The sequence below is a fragment of the Bufo bufo genome, chromosome 6 (genome assembly GCF_905171765.1).
Source record: "Bufo bufo chromosome 6, aBufBuf1.1, whole genome shotgun sequence".
NCBI lineage: Eukaryota > Metazoa > Chordata > Amphibia > Anura > Bufonidae > Bufo > Bufo bufo.
The window spans coordinates 119,546,341-119,562,094 of NC_053394.1; the positions used below are offsets into that span (position 1 = coordinate 119,546,341).

Consider the following 15,754-nt stretch of genomic DNA (forward strand, 5'->3'; position numbering starts at 1 on the left):
TATGAGGAGAATCGGGAGATATATGGTTTTATTTTCATTTTTAGATATTATATGGATCAGCAAGTAACATCTCCCTAAGTGTATATTTGCATATATACACACGTACACAAATATGTGCACAGGGAGGGGGGGATTTGTTCTATAGGTGGAAACGATGGGAAATAAAGATGGTTTGTAAGGGCATTTAGAAGAGATGAAGAAGTTAACAAGGAAATTAGAAAATACTGTAGAAATAAAAATTAGAAAGTGCTGTAGAAATAAAAAAGAATGGAAAATGGAGGTCTGATGAATAAAATGTGTGTGTATTTTGCGGGATCGGGGAAGGAGGGTTACATGGATTGTATAAAGATCGTGCAGAGATTTAAAAAAAAAAAAAAAAAAATTATTTTTATTTTTTATTTATTATTTTAAATTATTTTTAAAAAGGCAATCTGTGTGTCGGTGTCTTGGAACAGACGAGTATATTTTTGTTCCAAGGAAGGACATGTGTGTAAATGAATGGAGTGGTGTGCCCTAAATAATTATTGTCGTGGAGCTCAATAAAAATATCACTCGAGGAGCGCTATATAATAATGATAAAATGTATTAAAAGACAGAGTGGATAGAGGTTGCTATAGAAAGTATAAAAAAGTATAAAAAATGTAAAAAAATAAAATAAAAAATAAAAAAATAGAAAATGGGGATGGATAAATAAATGAATAGGAAAAAAATTATTTCGGATGTTATTTCAATATTATTATTTTATTATATTATGAATTTCGTCCGTGGGTTAATCGTAAAGATGTGTTGGTGATGTGCGGAAGGACCTATGATGGTTGTTTAAGGGATAATATTTTATGTATATGGGTTTTTTATAAAAGGTTTTATGGTGTGTTGTTATGGTGAGTGGTGATTGGAGGTACTGGTTAGTAATTTGAATATTCCATTGATTCGTTGAGTCCGAAGGGTGTTAGGGTGTTAAAGCGGTAGATCCAATGCATTTCCTTCCGGCAGAGTTGTTGGTATGAGGTGGTTATATGTTCTATGGGTGAAACTTTTAGTGTAGATGGGTCCTTGTTATGTTTTTCTGAGTAATGTCGGGACACGCTGTGGGTTAGAACGCCTCGTCTGATGTTAGAGCGATGCTCGTTCATTCTTTCCCTGACTGTTTGTGTGGTTCTCCCAACGTATTTGAGTTTGCAGGGACAGGTGAGTAGATAAATCACGTTTTTTGTGCCGCAATGTAGATCTTGTTTTATGTTCCATATTTCCTTAGGGGCCTCTTTTGGTCCATCAATAGATAGTTCTTTTGTGCCCTGAGTGATCATGGTGCAACATAGGCATTTTTTGAGTCGGCATTTCCGTATTCCTATCAGACTTGTCTCTTGAGTGATCCCAAGAGGCAAAATCAATTTTTTTGTTTCTAATTTAGGGCAAGATGGGGCGATTAAATTTTTCAGAGTTTGGGCTCTTCTGAATGTGAGGGATGGTTGTCTGGGTAAGGAGTCTCTTAAGATTGGATCCTTTAGGAGGATGTCCCAATGTTTATTTAGTATCTGCCTGATATTTTTGTGTTTTGCATTAAAACGGGTGATGAGGTTGTATTGATATTTCACGTCGGTTGTGGTTTTGGGTCGGGTCGATGTAAGAGTGGCTTTCTGATTAAAGGTGCAAACCTTCTTTGCAGTAGCATTGATTAGTTTTTTGGGGTACCCCTTTTCCTTAAATCTGTTTTTGATGATCTCTAGTTGTTGATCAAGAAATGCCCTCGGTTCAAAAAGAATTTATCCTCCGATCCATCCACTTTATTCTTCACCACAACTTTTTCACCTTCAATAAAAAATTCTTCCTACAAACCAAGGGGACAGCAATGGGGACAAAATTTGCGCCCTCTTATGCCAATTTATTTGTAGGCCTTTTTGAGGAAAGGCTGGGCCTCCTCTCCCATGACCAGATTATATTCTACAAAAGATATATTGATGACATCATAATGATCTGGGATGGACGAGAGGAGGATCTAGTTAACTTCATCAAGGACCTTAACACCAACAGCTGGGGCCTACAATTTAGCTCTGAACACGACCCCCAGGAAGCCATTTTTTTAGACATCCATATCAAAACCCTAACAAATAAAATCACCACCCAAACGCACTTCAAAAAAGTCGATGCGACCAGCTACCTCGAATATTCCAGCTGTCACTACTCCAAATGGAAAAATAACATTCCATTTGGTCAAATGAAAAGAATCAGAAGAAACTGCTCAAGCGACCAAGTAATGAAGGAACAACTAGAGATCATCAAAAACAGATTTAAGGAAAAGGGGTACCCCAAAAAACTAATCAATGCTACTGCAAAGAAGGTTTGCACCTTTAATCAGAAAGCCACTCTTACATCGACCCGACCCAAAACCACAACCGACGTGAAATATCAATACAACCTCATCACCCGTTTTAATGCAAAACACAAAAATATCAGGCAGATACTAAATAAACATTGGGACATCCTCCTAAAGGATCCAATCTTAAGAGACTCCTTACCCAGACAACCATCCCTCACATTCAGAAGAGCCCAAACTCTGAAAAATTTAATCGCCCCATCTTGCCCTAAATTAGAAACAAAAAAATTGATTTTGCCTCTTGGGATCACTCAAGAGACAAGTCTGATAGGAATACGGAAATGCCGACTCAAAAAATGCCTATGTTGCACCATGATCACTCAGGGCACAAAAGAACTATCTATTGATGGACCAAAAGAGGCCCCTAAGGAAATATGGAACATAAAACAAGATCTACATTGCGGCACAAAAAACGTGATTTATCTACTCACCTGTCCCTGCAAACTCAAATACGTTGGGAGAACCACACAAACAGTCAGGGAAAGAATGAACGAGCATCGCTCTAACATCAGACGAGGCGTTCTAACCCACAGCGTGTCCCGACATTACTCAGAAAAACATAACAAGGACCCATCTACACTAAAAGTTTCACCCATAGAACATATAACCACCTCATACCAACAACTCTGCCGGAAGGAAATGCATTGGATCTACCGCTTTAACACCCTAACACCCTTCGGACTCAACGAATCAATGGAATATTCAAATTACTAACCAGTACCTCCAATCACCACTCACCATAACAACACACCATAAAACCTTTTATAAAAAACCCATATACATAAAATATTATCCCTTAAACAACCATCATAGGTCCTTCCGCACATCACCAACACATCTTTACGATTAACCCACGGACGAAATTCATAATATAATAAAATAATAATATTGAAATAACATCCGAAATAATTTTTTTCCTATTCATTTATTTATCCATCCCCATTTTCTATTTTTTTATTTTTTATTTTATTTTTTTACATTTTTTATACTTTTTTATACTTTCTATAGCAACCTCTATCCACTCTGTCTTTTAATACATTTTATCATTATTATACAGCGCTCCTCGAGTGATATTTTTATTGAGCTCCACGACAATAATTATTTAGGGCACACCACTCCATTCATTTACACACATGTCCTTCCTTGGAACAAAAATATACTCGTCTGTTCCAAGACACCGACACACAGATTGCCTTTTTAAAAATAATTTAAAATAATAAATAAAAAATAAAAATAATTTTTTTTTTTTTTTTTTTTTTAAATCTCTGCACGATCTTTATACAATCCATGTAACCCTCCTTCCCCGATCCCGCAAAATACACACACATTTTATTCATCAGACCTCCATTTTCCATTCTTTTTTATTTCTACAGCACTTTCTAATTTTTATTTCTACAGTATTTTCTAATTTCCTTGTTAACTTCTTCATCTCTTCTAAATGCCCTTACAAACCATCTTTATTTCCCATCGTTTCCACCTATAGAACAAATCCCCCCCTCCCTGTGCACATATTTGTGTACGTGTGTATATATGCAAATATACACTTAGGGAGATGTTACTTGCTGATCCATATAATATCTAAAAATGAAAATAAAACCATATATCTCCCGATTCTCCTCATATCCCTATGGGATAAGAGAAACCAGTCATTGCCGGTTAGAATACCCTGGTCAAAACATAATAGAATATATCAAAATATATTACTATACATAATGTGTTTCTCTGCCATTCCCTTCAGACTTACAATTACCAACAGCTATATTGCCCCTCCCTCCCATACACAGACATTCTCCACCACGATCTCCGTGAGAAGCTGTGGTGCGTTTCACCCTGGAACGCACACCGGAACCTATACCACTTCCGGTTTTCTCCACACCCAATTCCCTCTCCCTGGCCAGCATACCATATTATATTATACATAAATAAAACTAGATACCCCTCCTAAACATCGCCACACCCACCCATAATATCTGACAAGAAGTTAAATTACTCATGTGCTGATCCCCCAGCCGTCTCGGTCCCGATGCGTTCCAGGCTGGAACGCATACCGGAAGTGACGTCGCTTCCCCTCCTGGTCCACATTCAATCCATTACAGCGGTGCCGATGCGTTCCAAGCTGGAACGCACACCGGAAGTGACGTCGCTTCCCCTCCTGGTCCACCACAAGGCCGAGATGCTTCTTGATGCGTTCCACGCTGGAACGCAAACCGGAAACCACTCCAAGGTTAGCCTACCACAATGCGTTCCACCCTGGAACGCAAACCGGAAGTGACGCCAATACCTCACGTTTTTTGGCGCTTTTTTCTGGCGTTCTTTGGCGCCTTTTTCCCTGTATAAATACCTGCCATTATGCATGATGCACTTATGCTCCTGATGAAGGGGATCCCAGTGACCCCGAAACGCGTTGAGCCTACTCCTACCCCTACCCTGTGCTAACACAATAAAAAGAAAATAACCAGAAGTTCCAAGTGTGACTGCCGTTATTTCCGGACGATCTTACAGGCGATCCAGGCGCAGGAGGAAGCAGAGTGGGTGTTATGTGCTTTATCCCACCCTGCCCCTCCTGGGTGAAGTGAGTTTTTACCACAAAATACCTTTTTTATTCTCATTGTGATTTTAATCAACTAGCATTACTGTTTTAATTAAGGTTTTTTGCACGTTTTTACAAACGTGTTTTTAAACCACTATATCAAAGTTACCACTCTATTGACCATTTTTATCGCAAGCAGGCTATTACTTTTGAGGTTATTGGCGCCCGATACAGGTCTATTTTTTCTTACGTTTTTTTCCCTATACTCACAATATGTCCATTTCAGGCTTTCCCCTGTCTGGACACTAGACCTGTGGCTGCCTACTACCTCTCCAGTAATCAAACACACCCGTATTACACCCGAATTTTAAACCATTTACCAACGGTCCTTCCCTTTGGCGCCCTGCCTGGATATCCCAGACTCTTTTTACCCTAAGGAGTCTGTGACTAATCCCCTCTTTTTTTCCCCATGTATGACGAAGTCATCCGTTTCACACTCATGTTTTGGCTTTCCGTTTGTGAGATCCGTTCATGGCTCTCATAGGCGGTTCAAAACGGATCAGTTTGCATTCTAATGCATTCTGAATGGGAAAAGGATCCGCTCAGAATGCATCAGTTTGCATCAGTTCAGTCTCCATTCCACCTTGGAGACGGACACCAAAACGCTGCTTGCAACATTTTGGTGTCCATCTAATAAAATTGAGCCAAACGTTTTCACTGACACAATCTGGTACAATAGAAAATGGATCCGTCCTCCATTGACTTTCAATGGTGTTCAAGACGAATCCGTCTTGGCTATGTTAAAGATAATACAAATGGATCCGTCCTGAACAGATGCAGACGGTTGTATTATCTGAACGGATCCGTCCATGACTGATCCGCACAAAACGCGAGTGTGAAAGTAGCCTAAGACGACCGGAGAACGGACTGCTCTACTTATGTCGACCGCTTCAGGCAAGACTTGAAACCAACGTAGACACCGAATGCCACGCCAAGAGACCTGGACGTTCTGGAAGCCGAGGCTGCGACCACTAGGCCAATATTCAGACCGAATATACATAAGAATCTGCCCAAAATACATAAGAATGTCTAAGTAAGCAGATGGTCGGCTGGACAGGGTCTGCAAAGAAAATCAAACTAATAAGTGGGGGCGTACATATGAGGAGAAACACGCTGACCTCCACCTGCCAATACGTTGCACTTCAGAGTCTGGGAAACCGGCTCTAGCTGCCTCCGTAGCGGCTCCCATGCGGAAGGAATGGGTGCCGAAGTCCGAGCTAGGTAGACCTATGGTCGCGAGGCAACAGGTAAAAACGGACTTAAAGGGTTTCTGTTATCAGAAATAACATTATGTAGCTGACTGACATTAGGGATATGCTAATGTCAGCAGTACATAACAGTATGCTTTATAACTCCCTGCCTGCCGCCGTTCTCTTAAAATAAAGACTTTTAAAATATGCTAATGAGCCTCTAAGTGCTACTGGGGCTTTGCTTCTGTACCTAGAAGCTCGGTCTACGCACCCTTTGGCACGCCCAGGTCCAGTTGATTGACTTTCGAGGAAGGAAGCCGGCAGCTGAAGGTAGCCAACAGCCGAATACTAAAAGGGACGGCGCAGTCGCCGGATTTACGGGACACTGAGAAGAACTCAAAAGTCAATCAACTGGACCTATTTTAAAAGTCTTTATTTTAAGAGAATGGCGGCAGGCAGGGAGTTATAAAGCATACTGTTATGTACTGCTGACATTAGCACATCGCTAATGTCAGTCAGCTACATAACGTTATTTCTCATGACAGATACCCTTTAAACTGAAAACGGGTGAGGGGAGTGCCGTCGACGTGCAGCAAAAGGGGGGGGCGCCCTGGGGACGCCAATAATTCCGATACCGCCGCATAGGCGCATGCTGGGCCCTCTACCTTATACAAAGGAAGCCAAGCGCCCCAGGCAAAAATGTCTGTTTTTGAGCGGCAGATGAAAATACGGAGGGAAGGATCGCTAAGGAGCACGTCCTCAAACTGCAAACCTCCCAGCCGGAAACGCGATTGAGAAACTAGCTCCCCAATTCTAAGGGCTGCAAAAAATGCTAAGCAAAAAGCTGCACGAAACAGCACAACTTCCGCCAATGAGGGACAAACAGAAGGTAAAACGTCGCATAAACGGATCAATAACGAATAAGATACTGGGCGCCTATGCTCGCGACTTACATACTCCTTGCGCCAGCCCTTAAGGGCTTGGCAAATGATGAAATGTTTGGTGACGTCGGGCCAACCGTACAATTTAAAATAGAAACTAACGCCCGAAAGCGTACGCTGCGCCATAGTAGCAGAGACCTCTTGGTCCCTCAGCCATAATAGATACGAAATCGTCACCTCCAACCAGGCAGTCGGGGGCTCCCCTTCTGCTACATCTCCAACACGTGCCCCCCATTCCGCCCACTGCTTACTATGTCCAGTCCAAGTCGCAGGTATAACAGATGCTCTCACTAGCGACATCCTGCGGTGATCGGCAAGTCCCAAAGCTGTTGCGGGCATGGAAGGCCTTCCTGGTCCGGCTCCGCCAAGAAGTTCTGAAATTCCTGCCAACGAAAACGGGAAAGAACATCAGCAGCGCCATTGTGTACGCCAGGTGTTGGCGAGCACGAAACCAGACGTTGAGCTCCAGACATCAAAGTATGAGATGTCGGAGCAGTGCCAACACATGAGGCGATGAAGATGTCAACCTATTAATACAGTAAACCACCGTCCATGTTGTCTGTCCAGAAACACACCCGTTTGTTCCTAAGTTCATGGCCCCATAAATGAATGGCAACGATAATAGGGAAAAGCTCCAGGGTGTAATATTGGAACAGAACCCTGCCGAGCGCCACTCCTCTGGCCAAGGGGCGGCACACCACTCAGGACCGAATATGGCCCCAAAACCGGTTGATCACGCTGCGTAAGTAAAAAGGGACAGGTCTACAGAGGACTCTTCCGACCTTTGATAACATGTATGGCCGTTGTAACAATGCAAAAATTCCATCCAGACAAGCAAATCACGCTTAAGGCATGTGGTGAGGCGTATGTGGTGCTCAGGTTTTTTATTGACGCAGGTGGATAAAGATAGATGACGCGAAAAAAACTTGGCCCATAGGCATTATTCGACATGCAAACACTAAAAGGCCCAGCAAACCCTGCATTTGACGCAACGTGACAGACTTGGCTGATCAAACTTAATAATTTCTCTAACCTATCCTGAGTGAGATGGAAAACCATCAGGAGGGTATCGATTTCGATGGCTAAGAATGTGACATTAGTGGTAGGGCCAAACGTCTTATCCTCAGACAGGGGAACGCCAAAACGGGCCATGAAAAAACATGTCCAGCAGAAATTGACAATGGGGGCAATCTCCTGGGTAGACAAACAGGAAATGATCCAAATAATGGATGATAGAATGAGAACCCGTTTCATAATGGATAACCCATTCTAGGAAGGTACTAAACAATTTGAAAAAATGGCAGGAGATGGAACAGCCCATCGGTAGGCAAGTGTCATAGAAATACAAGTCGTCCACCATACATCCCAGAAGATGGTAGCTATCCGGGTGCACCAGAAGCAGACGAAAAGCTGCTTCGATGTCTGACTTAGCCAGCAAGGCTCCTTGTCCCGCCGCTCTGGTGGATCAATTGGAATTTTCCCGGTTCCCGTTTGGAAATGAGGCCTAATGGCGAAACTTGGATATTATATAAAGGGGGGGGGGGTGAAAATGGGCCAACGATCCTGCCTAATGAAACTTCGTTATAATTTTTTTTTTTCGCAACAAGTTGGGGTTGTATCTAGCAGACTTTAAATTGCTAGCAAAAGTAGGGGAACGTGAAAAATAGAATGGTATAAAAATAAATAAAGAAAACCCACATCGAATTTGGCCCGTGGCTTCTTTATTGGGGTACAGATCTAACCACACTTTCACATCGCGGCCACGCTCACCGGAGTCTTTCCCAGTAGTTGAGCTGGGGGCTTGGACCTGGGGGGGGGTTGCGTGAGCAACGGACTGCGGCATGAGATCCGACGCAGACAGAACACTCGTGCTTGTATTTACACGGGGCAAAAAATTTGCAATGTCCCTCATACAGCCAGCATGCTCAAGGTCTGCATACGGCCACTGGCCCCTGTACGTTAGAGGAGCCAGCGGCCATGGAAGGAAAGGGATGCGCTTTTTGCGCTATCATAAGGCGGAGCCATAAATCAGTTTCCTTAACCCCCCCAGCCTATCTCCGGATGTAGCGCTAAGCGCCGACAGAACTCTTCGTCATACCGCCACCATGCAGAGCCTCCGTGAGACTTATATGTGCTATAGATAGAATCCATATATCCGAAAAGTTCCGTCGACCGTTCAGGGTGGCGGAGGGCCATAATATATCCCAGTACGGAAAATGCTTGCAACCAATTACCTATAGTATGGGCAACTTTTGGTCTACGATTAATAAATCTATCAGAATTTGGTCTACGCTCTTTATCCACCGTGTGTTGATCGACTGATATTAAAGACCAAATATCTACATACTGGTTCGCCCATATATTTTTTTCTTATCTCCTCATCTAAATGAGCACCTAAACGGCTGAGGCCACAAAACAGGGATTCCTTATGGTCACTAGCTCTAAGCAGCGTAACCGGTTTAGGGGCAGGTGCGGAGGGCGCCGCCATTGCGGAACTAGGGTCTAAGGCTAGTTTCATTCTAGTGGCAGGGGACTTCGGCAGGCTGTTCCGGCGGGTGAACTGCCTGTCGGATCCGTCCTGACGCTAGTTCACGTGTGCCACCGAACTGCTGATCCATTCCCATTGATGAGAGGTGGCCGGACTAAAAGTACTGCATGCAGCAGGCGAGATAGAAAAGCCGGTCCTTTGTTTTGTAAGTGAGCTGCCATAGCCGCTATTAATGCCCTTTCGTCAGCCATACCTAATGCAGCTTGATAAGCTTTCACTGAGGTGCTGGAGAAAGAGGCTGTCCTCTGCCCCTTCCCCTTCTTTTCAACATATGGCCACCACCACCCCTTTTAGCCAACCAGGATTGAAGGGGGAGAGGGAAGATTGATTACTGGAATGCCTCTTTTATCTTACCAGCCTGCTAACCAGAACAACCCTGCGGGCTGTGCCACTCTAACCAGGCTGCAATACTTTCTTTAACCCTTTGCACCCCCATTCTCTCTGCACCTTGGCGTCGTCTATTCTTATTACATATATACAATCTCCCTGATCACCACTCTCCCTTCTAGTGAGATAGACAAGGCCAAGGCATCCTTATGGCTGGCCCTGAAATCTCACACATGTTATGGCGCATTGATGATGGTACTGTTGTCTGAGCATGCCTAAGATTTCAGGCCCAGCCATTGAAGCAGTGAGGATCCCTGGCCCTGTCAATCTCACTGGAAGGGGATAGTGGCAACAGGAGAGATGGAAATGAAGCGGTGCTACTAGGGGTTGGGTCAGTCGTTCAGTGCTCTGAGCACCTCACTTACATATAACTGAGAGTAAGAATTTCTCTGTATCAATAATACTGATGGCAGAGAAAAAGTGCTCATGATCAACCCTATCAGGCACTATGCCTAGTTTAATAGGGTTAGTCATGGTGACTAATGATGAGCGGCAGGGGCAATATTCGAAGTCGCGATTATTTGGGTGACTATTCGTCATAAATTTGCGAATTCGAGAATTCGCCATTATTTTCTTGATTGCAAAAATCGGCAATGTAATATGCGCGTATTGCGCGCGCAATACAGGTGTGGGTCACTTTTGCAAAATTTTTCAAGCTGCTAGAAGTTTCCTGGGACTGGAGAAAATGGTTGGCACGGCAGAACATTACAATAGCTTTATATGCCGTTAGAGTGCTCCAATATATTCGCGATTGCGCAAATCGGCAATTAATGATGCGCATATTTTGGCACAATACGTGCAACTTCACATTTTAGCAGGTCTGACTACATATTACTGATTGGTGCACTAAGTATTGTTGACATCATATTGTTGACATCAGAGCACTATGTCTGTAGCATGTATGTATGGAGAGCAGAACCTATCAGCTACACTATATCAGGATATAACCTACACTGACTATCTCCCACTAACTATCTGTATTATACAAACCGGATTCCAAAAAAGTTGGGACACTATACAAATCGTGAATAAAAACTGAATGCAATGATGTGGAGGTGCCAACTTCTAATATTTTATTCAGAATAGAACATAAATCACGGAACAAAAGTTTAAACTGAGAAAATGTACCATTTTAAGGGAAAAATATGTTGAATCAGAATTTCATGGTGTCAACAAATCCCCAAAAAGTTGGGACAAGGCCATTTTCACCACTGTGTGGCATCTAACCTTCTTCTTACAACACTCAGCAGACGTCTGGGGACCGAGGAGACCAGTTTCTCAAGTTTAGAAATAGGAATGCTCTCCCATTCTTCTCTAATACAGGCCTCTAACTGTTCAATCGTCTTGGGCCTTCTTTGTTGCACCTTCCTCTTTATGATGCGCCAAATGTTCTCTATAGGTGAAAGATCTGGACTGCAGACTGGCCATTTCAGTACCCGGATCCTTCTCCTACGCAGCCATGATGTTGTAATTGATGCAGAATGTGGTCTGGCATTATCTTGTTGAAAAATGCAGGGTCTTCCCTGAAAGAGATGATGTCTGGATGGGAGCATATGTTGTTCTAGAACCTGAATATATTTTTCTGCATTGATGGTGCCTTTCCAGACATGCAAGCTGCCCATGCCACATGCACTCATGCAACCCCATACCATCAGAGATGCAGGCTTCTGAACTGAGCGTTGATAACAACTTGGGTTGTCCTTGTCCTCTTTGGTCCGGATGACATGGCGTCCCAGATTTCCAAAAAGAACTTCGAATCGTGACTCGTCTGACCACAGAACAGAAATGGCTTCTTCTTTGCACTGTAGAGTTTCAGCTGCCAACGGTGGATGGCACGGTGGATTGTGTTCACTGACAATGGTTTCTGGAAGTATTCCTGAGCCCATTCTGTGATTTTCCTTTACAGTAGCATTCCTGTTTGTGGTGCAGTGTCGTTTAAGGGCCCGGAGATCACGGGCATCCAGTATGGTTTTACGGCCTTGACCCTTACGCACAGAGATTGTTCCAGATTCTCAGAATCTTTGGATGATGTTATGCACAGTTGATGATGATAGATGCAAAGTCTTTGCAATTTTTCGCTGGGTAACACCTTTCTGATATTGCTCCACTATCTTTCTGCGCAACATTGTGGGAATTGGTGATCCTCTACCCATCTTGACTTCTGAGAGACACTGCCACTCTGAGAAGCTCTTTTTATACCCAATCATGTTGCCAATTGACCTAATTAGTGTTAATTGGTCTTCCAGCTCTTCGTTATGCTTAAATTTACTTTTTCCAGCCTCTTATTGCTACTTGTCCCAACTATTTTGGGATTTGTCGACACCGTGAAAATTGGAATCAACGTATTTTTCCTTTGAAATTATACATTTACTCGGATTAAACGTTTGATCTGTCATCTACGTTCTATTACAAATAAAATATTGACATTTGCCATCTCCACATCATTGCATTCAGTTTTTATTCACAATTTGTTTAGTGTCCCAACTTTTTTGGAATCCGGTTTGTATATATATATACACTCACCTAAAGAATTATTAGGAACACCATACTAATACAGTGTTGGACCCCCTTTTGCCTTCAGAACTGCCTTAATTCTACGTGGCATTGATTCAACAAGGTGCTGATAGCATTCTTTAGAAATGTTGGCCCATATTGATAGGATAGCATCTTGCAGTTGATGGAGATTTGAGGGATGCACATCCAGGGCACGAAGCTCCCGTTCCACCACATCCCAAAGATGCTCTATTGAGTTGAGATCTGGTGACTGTGGGGGCCATTTTAGTACAGTGAACTCATTGTCATGTTCAAGAAACCAATTTGAAATGATTCGAGCTTTGTGACATGGTGCATTATCCTACTGGAAGTAGCCATCAGAGGATGGATACATGTTCTCATTCTGTTTACGCCAAATTCGGACTCTACCATTTGAATGTCTCAACAGAAATCGAGACTCATCAGACCAGGCAACATTTTCCCAGTCTTCAACAGTCCAATTTTGGTGAGCTCGTGCAAATTGTAGCCTCTTTTTCCTATTTGTAGTGGAGATGAGTGGTACCCGGTGGGGTCTTCTGCTGTTGTAGCCCATCCGCTTCAAGGTTGTGTGTGTTGTGGCTTCACAAATGCTTTGCTGCATACCTCGGCTGTAACGAGTGGTTATTTCAGTCAATGTTGCTCTTCTATTAGCTTGAATCAGTCGGCCCATTCTCCTCTGACCTCTAGCATCCACAAGGCATTTTTGCCCACAGGACTGCCGCATACTGGATGTTTTTCCCTTTTCACACCATTCTTTGTAAACCCTAGAAATGGTTGTGCGTGAAAATCCGAGTAACTGAGCAGATTGTGAAATACTCAGACCGGCCCGTCTGGCACCAACAACCATGCCACACTCAAAATTGCTTAAATCACCTTTCTTTCCCATTCTGACATTCAGTTTGGAGTTCAGGAGACTGTCTTGACCAGGACCACCCCCCTAAATGCATTGAAGCAACTGCCATGTGATTGGTTGACTAGATAATTGCATTAATGAGAAATAGAACAGGTGTTCCTAATAATTCTTTAGGTTAGTGTATATAAGCTAACTATCTATCTAATGTAATTAAACAGTAAAGCACAGAGCACAGCACTGACACTGCTCTCTCTCTCAGAACTTTAAAAAACAGTAGAAAATGGCTGCTGGGGAGGTTCTTATATAGTAAGGGTTAGGCAACTTTCCTATTGGTTGCTAGGGATGTTGCTAAGCTCAGACAAAGACATTGCTGCTTTCTCATTGGCCCACAAACAAGAAGCAGGGAGGGATCATGGGTTCAGATGGAAAAAAAAATCTAGATTATTTGCGAATACGAATATATAGCAATATATTCAAAATCTTTGCAAATTCTCAAAGTGGCGATATTCGCGATTAAAATTCACAATTCGAATATTCCGCCCCAACACTAATGGTGACAGATACTCTTTAAAGTCTTTTTCATGTTCCTCAACCATTCCTGAACAAATTTAGCAGTGTGGTAGGGTGCATTATCTTGCTGAAAGGGAATACTATTACCAGGAAGGGGTACTTCATTTGCACAATATTTAGGTAGGTGGTACATGTCAGAATAACATTCACAAGAAGGCCAGTACCCAAGGTTTCCCAGTAGAACCTTGCCCATACTGCCACGGCCGGTTTGTGTTCCTCCCATAGTGCCTCCAGGTGCCATTTCTTCCCCAGGTAAGCGATGCACAGGCACCCAGTGTCCACATGACGGAAAAGAAAACGTGATTCTTAAGATTAGGAAACCACTTTCCATTGCCCATTGGCTCTTATAAAGGCTGCTCAGATCCTTTTGTTTGTCCATTTTTCATGCTTCAGATTAACTATAAGGAGTGACTGATCATGTGCTGCCTAAAGTATCCCTCACATTGGCACAAAATAAAATGTTATTCATTTCACTTCAACTGTCAGTGGTTTTAATGTCATGGTCGATTGCTGTATAATCATAGGCCTTTGCTATACGCTGACATCATTGAGGGCAGATCAAAATCTGGGGGAGCCCCCCTCCTCTAACGTTTTGAAAGAGAGGAAATAAAGACAAATGCTGCCTAAGCAAACAACAGCACTAACTAGTACTTACTGTAAATAAACCCACTATACACTGCCAAGTAAAAGCATTCTACAGCCCTAACATAATACCGTTATAGAGTGCCAAGTAACATACCATACAATCAATACATAAGAATTTTGCCAAAAATAACATCGCTTCTCATTAGAGTGGCTTGTTTCCCATGGACTAGAGGTGACAGCATGGCGCTGTGTAGCCCAGTTTGCAGTGTTTGATTTTATAGTATAGGTTAGGGATCAGTAACCTCCGGCATTCACGTTGTTGTGAATCTACAGTCGTGGCCAAAAGTTTTGAGAATGACACAAATATTCGTTTTCACAAAGTTTGCTGCTAAACTGCTTTTAGATCTTTGTTTCAGTTGTTTCTGTGATGTAGTGAAATATAATTACACGCACTTCATACGTTTCAAAGGCTTTTATCGACAATTACATGACATTTATGCAAAGAGTCAGTATTTGCAGTGCTGGCCCTTCTTTTTCAGGACCTCTGCAATTCGACTGGGCATGCTCTCAATCAACTTCTGGGCCAATTCCTGACTGATAGCAACCCATTCTTTCATAATCACTTCTTGGAGTTTGTCAGAATTAGTGGGTTTTTGTTTGTCCACCCGCCCCTTGAGGATTGACCACAAGTTCTCAATGGGATTAAGATCTGGGGAGTTTCCAGGCCATGGACCCAAAATGTCAACGTTTTGGTCCCCGAGCCACTTAGTTATCACTTTTGCCTTATGGCACGGTGCTCCATCGTGCTGGAAAATGCATTGTTCTTCACCAAACTGTTGTTGGATTGTTGGAAGAAGTTGCTGTTGGAGGGTGTTTTGGTACCATTCTTTATTCATGGCTGTGTTTTTGAGCAAAATTGTGAGTGAGCCCACTCCCTTGGATGAGAAGCAACCCCACACATGAATGGTCTCAGGATGCTTTACTGTTGGCATGACACAGGACTGATGGTAGCGCTCACCTTTTCTTCTCCGGACAAGCCTTTTTCCAGATGCCCCAAACAATCGGAAAGAGGCTTCATCGGAGAATATGACTTTGCCCCAGTCCTCAGAAGTCCATTCACCATACTTTCTGCAGAAGATCAATCTGTCCCTGATGTTTTTTTTGGAGAGAAGTGGCTTCTTTGA

At 42.9% G+C, this 15,754-nt stretch overlaps 1 protein-coding gene across 1 annotated transcript in view; it reads left to right on the plus strand.

Annotated features, from left to right (window-relative positions):
• Positions 1 to 15,754, plus strand: part of ADA (adenosine deaminase) — a 78,865-nt gene that overhangs the window by 11,302 nt on the left and 51,809 nt on the right. The window lies entirely within an intron of this gene.